An 8,810-nucleotide genomic window follows, 5' to 3' on the forward strand; every position below is an offset into this window, starting at 1 on the left:
CCCGGAGCGCTTGGCGTAACATATATACTATATAAATGAATAAAATGCTTGATCACCAGAACGTGTGTAGAGTACCAACACTAATCAACTAATGTATAGAATAAAATCTAGTAACGTATGCGCCTGATGAAAGCTATAATGACTTATGCTAGGTAAGAACACTAATGTAGGTATGCGTAAAAACAAACTATATTAACGACAATGTAATAATGCTACTAATAATCGCATATATGTAGTAACAACGCTAAAATAACATAAGTGCAGTAACCTGTGAGTGGAAAACATGTAGTGGACAATGCTATTACACAACCGAAAAACTTAAGCGTAGTAATAACGCTTGACCTAACATGCACATAAACAAAGCTACGTAAACGTGTGTATAGAAATTAAGGTCAATTACTAGGTAATCATGTTCAAGTAAAAAAATTGCAAAATCAGCACTAAAATTTGTAATGTGTGAATAACTGCTACAGTAAGATATGCATATCAACAAAGCTAACATAAAGTATGCATCACCAGATATTTCTGACGAAAGCTAAAGTAAGAAAGCTACAAGAATGTGAACGTAGTGACCACGCTCAAAGTAACGCAAGCTACAGTAAGAAAACTATGCTAACATATGCATGTTAATAATGCCATGTAACCTCACTACTGTAACCTTGTCATGCTATAGTAGCATGTGTACTATCAAAACGCTATAATAAAAAAAACAATTATCACAACATGTCATAGTAACAGCACCATAGTAACAACAACATAGTAAGGAACGCTATAGCACCAAACGTTATAGCACCAAACACTATAGTCCCATATGCGTAGCAATGACCCTCTAGTAAAACAGCCATAGTAATGCCATAATAACGCCAAAGTAACGCCTGCCATAGTAACAAATACTAATATTAAGAAATGCATAGTAACAAATACTAAAGCAACAATGCGTAGTAAGAATGCACAGCAACAATGGTATAGGACCTGCATAATAACAATGCTGAAGTAACCAGAGTGAAGTAACAAAGCCATGGTAAAGTATGCGAAGTAACAACGCTATAGCAATAATGCCATAGTATCAAATGCTATAGTACGCTACGCGCGATAACAATGCTACAGTTACACAAGAGGAGTGTCGTAACGTATGCGTAGTACCAATGCCATGAGAAACATATGCGTAGTAACAATGCAATAACAGCAAATGCGCTGTAAAAAAGCTACTGTAACACAAGCATAGCAACAACCACCGTAACATATGCGCAGTTGAAACACTATGGTAATACATGTGTAGTAACAATGCCATAGGAACATGTGCTCAGTACTATACGAAAACATAAACGTGAGATACTATAAGGCAACATAAGCTTATAATACCATATACCACTTCGGTGGATCTATAGTCAACTGTTTGGACATCACGTTATATAACAATGGAACCCAGATTGAGATTGCCCCATTCAGGAAAGAGACAGCAACCAATTCTGTCTTGTTGGCTTCCTCATGTCACCCCAGACATGTTTTACATAACATCCCGTTTGGTGAAATTTGCCGTTTAAAAAGGAATTGCACAAATGCTGAGAATCTGAAAAAAGCAACTAGTGACCTTATTAATAGGTTCAAGAATAGGGGTTACTCAGAGGAAGTTCTAACCAGTGCCTGCAATAGAAGAGAGTATAGACAGAACGGAACTCATGTCGTACTCCAGGAGACACAAAGGCAGTGTTCAATCACAAAGGGGGAGAACTATAGCGGGGGAGAAATAAAAGACCCTTTTTTGTCACCTCATATAGGGGGAGATATATCAAAACCTGTGCAGAGGAAGAGTGGTGCAGTTGCCCATAGCAACCAATCAGATTGCTTCTTTCATTTTCCACAGGCCTCTTTAGAGGCCTGTGGAAAATGAAAGAAGCAATCTGATTGGTTGCTATGGGCAACTGCACCACTCTTCCTCTGCACAGGTTTTGATAAATCTCCCCCATAGTGTTCAGTTTAATCAAATAAAACAAATCGTAAGGAAATACACCCCTGTGTCGGAGTCAGACCCCATCTTGAAAGAAATAGTATCTGATGATATAGTTACTGTGTCTAGGCGAGGTCCTTTTATAGGATCCACGGTATCTCCAAGTCTTTTTTCAAGTGATAGAAATGTGAACAGGGACCAACATCGTATTTGGTTAGATGATACAGGCTACTGGAGATGTGGGCACACAAGATGCTTGACGTGTAACCACATGGACATTACCAAGAGCGTGACTTCATGTCACACAGGTGGCGTACACACCATACGGAATTACATTCATTGTAATTCCAAATTTGTGGTAGATGTGGCCACCTGTGTCACATGTAATTTACAGTACGTGGGGTGTACAAGTAATTCTTTGAAAACACGGTTTAGGAAACATGTATCTGATGCCAATAATAATGGAGTGGGCATCTCTATGTTATCCAGGCACTTCAGGGACGTACATGCAGGGGACGTTAGATCCCTGAAAGTATCTGGGATAGAGAAGGTTAAACTGGGTCCGAGAGGAGGAGATCTTAGGAGAAAACTATATAACAGGGAAACATTTTGGATGTTTCTCTTGGAAACGAGACATCCTAAAGGACTGAATAAAAGTTTGGATTTAATGATAACATGTCCGTAACTTTTTTATGTAATCATTATCAAAGATATGGTTTTCTTGGGTTCATGATTTTGTTTTTCTTTATTCTTTTTATATTTGCAGTTATTTATGTGAAGAAAGAGGAGAGCATTGCGTCCTACAGGTGGTAGTCCATAGCAACAAAATGAGAAGATATGGAAGGATGAATGAATCACAGGGATACAAATAAATTTGAAGGGGTACCTGCTGCTTTACCGGCGTCCAAAAATAAATAGTCTACAAATGTATTGCCGTTTCGTGGGTTTCTAACAAGGTATTCACCAAGTTTTCCCATAAAGCTGTGGCCATCCTGGAGGACGCAACGGACACATCCATCCCGGGTTTTCATATCTGCTTTGTGTGTGTTTTATGATTAGTGACGTAAGGGGTCATGTAACCCCTTTACATGTATTTTAACTTGTATGGTTTGTAATTCATGTTAGTCTACGATTAAGCACCTAGGTGCGAAACGCGTCAGACATATTCTCTGTTTGTGACTTCTGTTCGAAGATTTAATAAAGCAAGACTTGATTTTATCTGCATACCTAGAGTGCTGTTCAAACTTCTTTCCTCTAGTTTTTATGCCTAGCCGAGGGCGGGACCAGCGCGTCTCTGCACAGCTGTTGCAGTGAATTGCGGAGGTTGTGAGCGGTGCTCACATTTGCATTAAAGGACATGTCCGGTGCTCACTTTTCTTTTCTACGGATACAATAAGAAAAACGAGCACCGGACATGTCCTTTAAGCTTATAATACCGTATGGAAACCTAGTGTCTACTGCCGTATCGAAAACATAAACGTATGATACCGTATGGAAACCTAATCATGTTATACTGTATGTAAAACCAAATCGTATTATACCGTATGGAAAACCTAATCGTGTTATACCGTATGGAAAACCTAATCGTGTTATACTGTATGGAAAACCTAATCGTGTTATACTGTCTGGAAAACCTAATCGTGTTATACTGTATGGAAAACCTAATCGTGTTATACTGTCTGGAAAACCTAATCGTGTTATACTGTATGGAAAACCTAATCGTGTTATACTGTATGGAAAACCTAATCGTATAATACCATATGGAAAAATGTGAGCGTGCAATACCATATGGAAAACGTGAGTGTGAAATACCGTATGAAAAGACGTGAGTGTGTAATATTGTATGGAAAATGTGAGCCTGTTATACCGTATGGAAAACACAACCGTGATATCCCACAAGGAGAACACAAGCGTGCTAAACCGCACGGAAAACACAAGCTGTTATACGCTACGATTGCGTGATCCCAGCCTCCTGGCTCAAAAAGTCATATATTTGCAAAAGTGATGGGTGTTGTTTTAAACCTAGTGACCCACGGAACGGATTACATGTCGGTTTCACTGTTAAAGGGGTAGTCTGCTGTTCAGCGTTTGGAAAAAACAGTTCCGAACGCTGGAGCCGGTGCCGGAAGCTCGTGACATCATAGCCCCGCCCCCTCATGATGTCACGCCCCACCCCCTCAATGCAACTCTATGGATGGGGGCGTGACAGTCGTCACAACCCCTCCCATAGACTTGCATTGAGGGGGCGGGGTGTGACATCAGGAGGGGGTGTGGCTATGATGTCACGAGCTCCCGGCATCGGCTCCAGCGTTCAGAACAGTTTGTTCCAAACGCTGTGCAGCGGAGTACCCCTTTAACAGTAAAACTAACATGTTATCTTTGTTCTGTAGGTCACTAGGTTTAAAACAACACTCCTTTAAGTGCATTGTGTAAAAACAGAACCCCCCAAAAGTAGCAAAGTGGCTATTTTCTTTTCAATTCCACCCCCATAAATATATTTTATACACTTAAATATAAAAATAACTTAAAAAATGTGTAAAAATATATATGCTCACATATGCTAAAAACAGCTGCTGCTATAGGTCACACAGCAGAATCCTCTTCCAATTAAGTTACATGATATAAAAAACTGATTACATTGTATACTTTTTTGTTCTGTACACTATAGCGCAGTTAACGAAAATGGTAAAACCGAGAGAAAAATGCAATGTGAACTCAGCCTAACAGGACCAAAAAAAAAAGTCTGCATTTGCCTATCCTGTTTAAAAAAACAGATCCTGGTGGAAACTTGTCAAATCGATACTTTTATCTATGATGAACTCCCCTTTGAAAACCTAGGAATCTAACAGATCAGTCTGAAGAAAAAATATGATTTCAACAGGATAGCTAAATGTACTGTTAACAGGCCCCAAGTGTAAGGGTGTGTAAAGGGGTACTCCTGTGCCCCAGCGTTCTGAACATTTTGTTCAGAATGCTTGGAGCTGGCGGCTGTGATCGTGACACAGCCCCCGTGATGTCACACCACACCCCCTCCATTCATGTCTATGGGAGGGTGCGTGTCAGCCATCACAGCCCTACCATAGACATGATTGGTATGACATCACGAAGGGGCGTGGCCTGAGGTCAAGACCACTGCCACCGGAACCCAACGTTTGTTTAGAATGCCAGGTGATGCTGGAGATCGCAGGGGGGCCCCAGCAGTGGGACCCCCCGTGATCAGACATCTTATCCTCTATCCTCTAACAAGATCTTAACATTGTGTTAAGCAATGTCCTTCAGGCTCCATTTAACATAAGCTCCAGGTTAAACTGATCCATAGACCCTGACTGAGGCCTAATCGCGTCATTTTAGCTTCCATTCAGGATGTATGTGTCAGGGTTTGCTGGATTTAATCGTGCTCTATTCCATTAAAGGGTAACTCTCATTGTTACGCCGAGCGCTCCGGGTCCCTGCTCCTCCCCGGAGCGCTCACGGCGTCTCTCTCCCTGCAGCGCCCCGGTCAGACCCGCTGACTGGGAGCGCTGCACTGACATTGCCGGCGGGGATGCGATTCGCATAGCGGGACGCGCCCGCTCGCGAATCGCATCCCAAGTCACTTACCTGTCCCAGCCCCTGGCTGTCATGTCCTGGCGCGCGCGGCTCCGCTCCTTAGGGCGCGCGCCAGCTCTCTAAGATTTAAAGGGCCAGTGCACCAATGATTGGTGCCTGGCCCAATTAGCCTAATTAGCTTCCACCTGCTCCCTGGCTATAATACCTCACTTCCCCTGCACTTCCTTGCCGGATCTTGTTGCCTTGTGCCAGTGAAAGCGTTTAGTGTTGTCCAAAGCCTGTGTTACCTGATCTCCTGCTATCCATATTGACTACGAACCTTGCCGCCTGCCCCGACCTTCTGCTACGTCTGACCTTGCCTCTGCCTAGTCCTTCTGTCCCACGCCTTCTCAGCAGTCAGCGAGGTTGAGCTGTTGCCAGTGGATATGACCTGGTTGCTATCGCCGCAGCAAGACCATCCCGCTTTGCGGCGGGCTCTGGTGAATACCAGTAGCATCTTAGAACCGGTCCACCGACACGGTCCACGCCAATCCCTCGCTGACACAGAGGATCCACAACCAGCTAGCCGAATCATGACACTCATTAAAACTAATTTTTGCTATTGCACTCCTTATGGTAAATAAAAAATATTTCTAATATACTTTATTTAAAAAAGAAACATGAAGTTTTCTATGGTTTCATTTGTGCTTAAAAAAGTTCAAGAGCACATTTTCCCTCAACTCATACACAGACTTAGGACCGAAGCCCAAACATAGGAAGTGCAGCCTGGAGTGCTGAGGGGTGTGTGTCCAGCCTCATACAATCATAGCTTCTCTCACACTTAACTGCCATATGCTATTGGTTGGATACACCCCCCCCCCCCTCAGCACTCCAGGCTGCACTTCCTGTGTTTGGGCTTCGGTCCTAAGTCTGTGTATGAGATGGGGGAAAATATGCTCTTGGACTTTTTTAAGCACAAATAAAACATAGAAAACTTCCTTTAAAAAAAAAAAAAAAGTATATTAGAAATATTTTTTATTTACCATAAGGAGTGCAATAGCAAAAATGAGAGTGCCCATTTAAAGTTATTTGCCAAAACTTTTTATATAATGTAGATAATAACATTATATGTGCATTTGTAATATACCTTGGTTAAAAATGTTTTTATGTTTGGATGACAAAATCCTGTTTTGTCCCTGCATCTATGTGCAGAGACAAAATACAAGAAGTATGGGTGGACAAGCAGGGCTCTGTACACTGAGGACAAGCAGGGCTCTGTACACTGAGGACAAGCATGGCTCTGTACACTGAGGACAAGCAGGGCTCTGTACACTGAGGACAAGCAGGGCTCTGTACACTGAGGACAAGCCGGGCTCTGTACCATGAGCACAAGCGGGGCTCTGCACATTGAGGACAAGCAGGGCTCTGTACATTGAGGACAAGCAGGGCTCTGTACACTGAGGATAAGCAGGACTCTGTGCACTGAGGATAAGCAGGGCTCTGTGCACTGAGGACAAGCAGGACTCTGTACACTGAGGAGTAGCAGGACTCTGTACACTGAGGACAAGCAGGACTCTGTACACTGAGGACAAGCAGGGCTCTGTACACTGAGGACAAGCAGGGCTCTGTACACTGAGGACAAGCAGGGCTCTGTACAATGAGGCTCTGTGACACATCCCAGGCTCACACAGCAGGATGATTGACAAGCCAGGAGCCTGCACAGAGCCCTGCTTATCCCACCCACACCTGCTGTATTTTGTGACACACAGGCAATAGCTGCAGGGGACAGCATTTTTAACCCAAAAATATACCCATTTTATCACAAATGTATATAAGAAATATACATATAACAGTATTATCTACAATATCTAAAAGGTTTTTGCAAACGACAGGTACACTTTAATGGATTATCCAGGATAGAAGAAGATAACTTAATTTCTTTCCAAAAACAGCACCACACCTGTCCTCAGGTTTTGTGTGGTATTACAGCTTGTTTCCATTCACTTTAACGGTACAGAGCTGCAATGCCACACACAACCTAGAGACAGGTGTGGTGCTGTATTTACACTAAGTGTCCAGTATACGTTGGGGACTTCCTGCGACATGTATATCCGATGGACACTGCTAAATACAGTGTGAGGACAGGTGTGGTGCTGTTTTTCTAATCCTGGATAACTCCTATTAACGCAATAGCCCGCAGGGAGTACGCTGCAGTATATGTTGTCGCCATACACCTGTTGTATCGATGCTCCAAGAGGTATCAGATTCATTGTCAATGCCGTTCTACAAATAGCGGACAGATAAAGGTTTTATCCTACCATCATTTGTAATTTGGCTTCCTATGAATTAACCCCTTTGTATGTGTCACAAATAGAAAATGAGACGGTGAGCATCACTGAGGACAGGGAGTAATGTGAGGGACCTATACGAGAGATCCTTGTACAGCACCGCAGAATATGTTGGCTCTATAAAATCCATAAAACAGTCATAAATCACAGAATCATATAACACAGAATAGATGTAATGAAATGCATGCTAGAGGACACATGCCTATTGCATACATCTTGTTTATCATTGGACTGGACACCGGCATACGCTGACAATAAATGGTGACACTTCTGCATCACATCAGCCTTTTCCTACCTGCTGCAGATGGGCCTTTATGTGTCAGCCGGCCTCTGACCGGAGCCTCGGCTAACCACCGAGAGAAAGAATGGAACCCCGGGGCATGCTGGTAGTTGTAGTTAGGATTCCATCCATGTCGTTTCATTGAGCGTCAATTAAACTACAACTACCATCATGCTACGGGCTGGGAGGAGCCATCGTGCCACACAGTTTAGGCAAGGTTAACCCTTCAGAGTTCCCTGCTTGAGTTCTTCTACCACTGATCCTCACAACATGGATTAAAATGAATCTATATACAAAAGTCTTCATTCTGCACCTTTCTGTGCTCCAAACAGTGTGCCTCCAGCTGTTGCAAAAACTACAACTCCCAGAATGCCTGGACAGCCTATGGCTGTCCAGGCATTCTGGGAGTTGTAGTTTTGCAACAGCTGGAGGCACACTGTTTATTAAACACTGGTTTAACAGACATTTGTGATTTGCATTGTTTTACCTATGCTGGTTTGGACTTTCTTTATCTAACATTTATATTTTAAGCCTTTGGCTGTCTGGGCATGCTGGGAGTTGTAGTTTTGCAACAGCTGGAGACACACTGAGGGGAACTCCGGTGGAAACAAGTGGAAAACAAATGTTTTCAAATCAACTTGTGCCAGAAAGTTAAAGGGTACCTCTCATCAAATAAACTTTAGATATATTTTAGATTAATGAATGT

General features: G+C 42.7%; 1 protein-coding gene across 1 annotated transcript in view; it reads right to left on the reverse strand.

The window, feature by feature from the left end:
* CLCN5 (chloride voltage-gated channel 5) overlaps window positions 1-8,200 on the reverse strand; it is a 96,187-nt gene extending 87,987 nt beyond the window's left edge. The window contains exon 1 of the mRNA XM_056538272.1: window positions 8,120-8,200. The gene's annotated coding sequence lies outside the window, so the exon portion shown is untranslated. The remainder of the gene's footprint in view (window positions 1-8,119) is intronic.
* Between the last annotated feature and the right edge of the window lie 610 nt (window positions 8,201-8,810).

This window comes from Hyla sarda, chromosome 9, assembly GCF_029499605.1.
Source record: "Hyla sarda isolate aHylSar1 chromosome 9, aHylSar1.hap1, whole genome shotgun sequence".
NCBI classification, from domain to species: Eukaryota; Metazoa; Chordata; class Amphibia; order Anura; family Hylidae; genus Hyla; species Hyla sarda.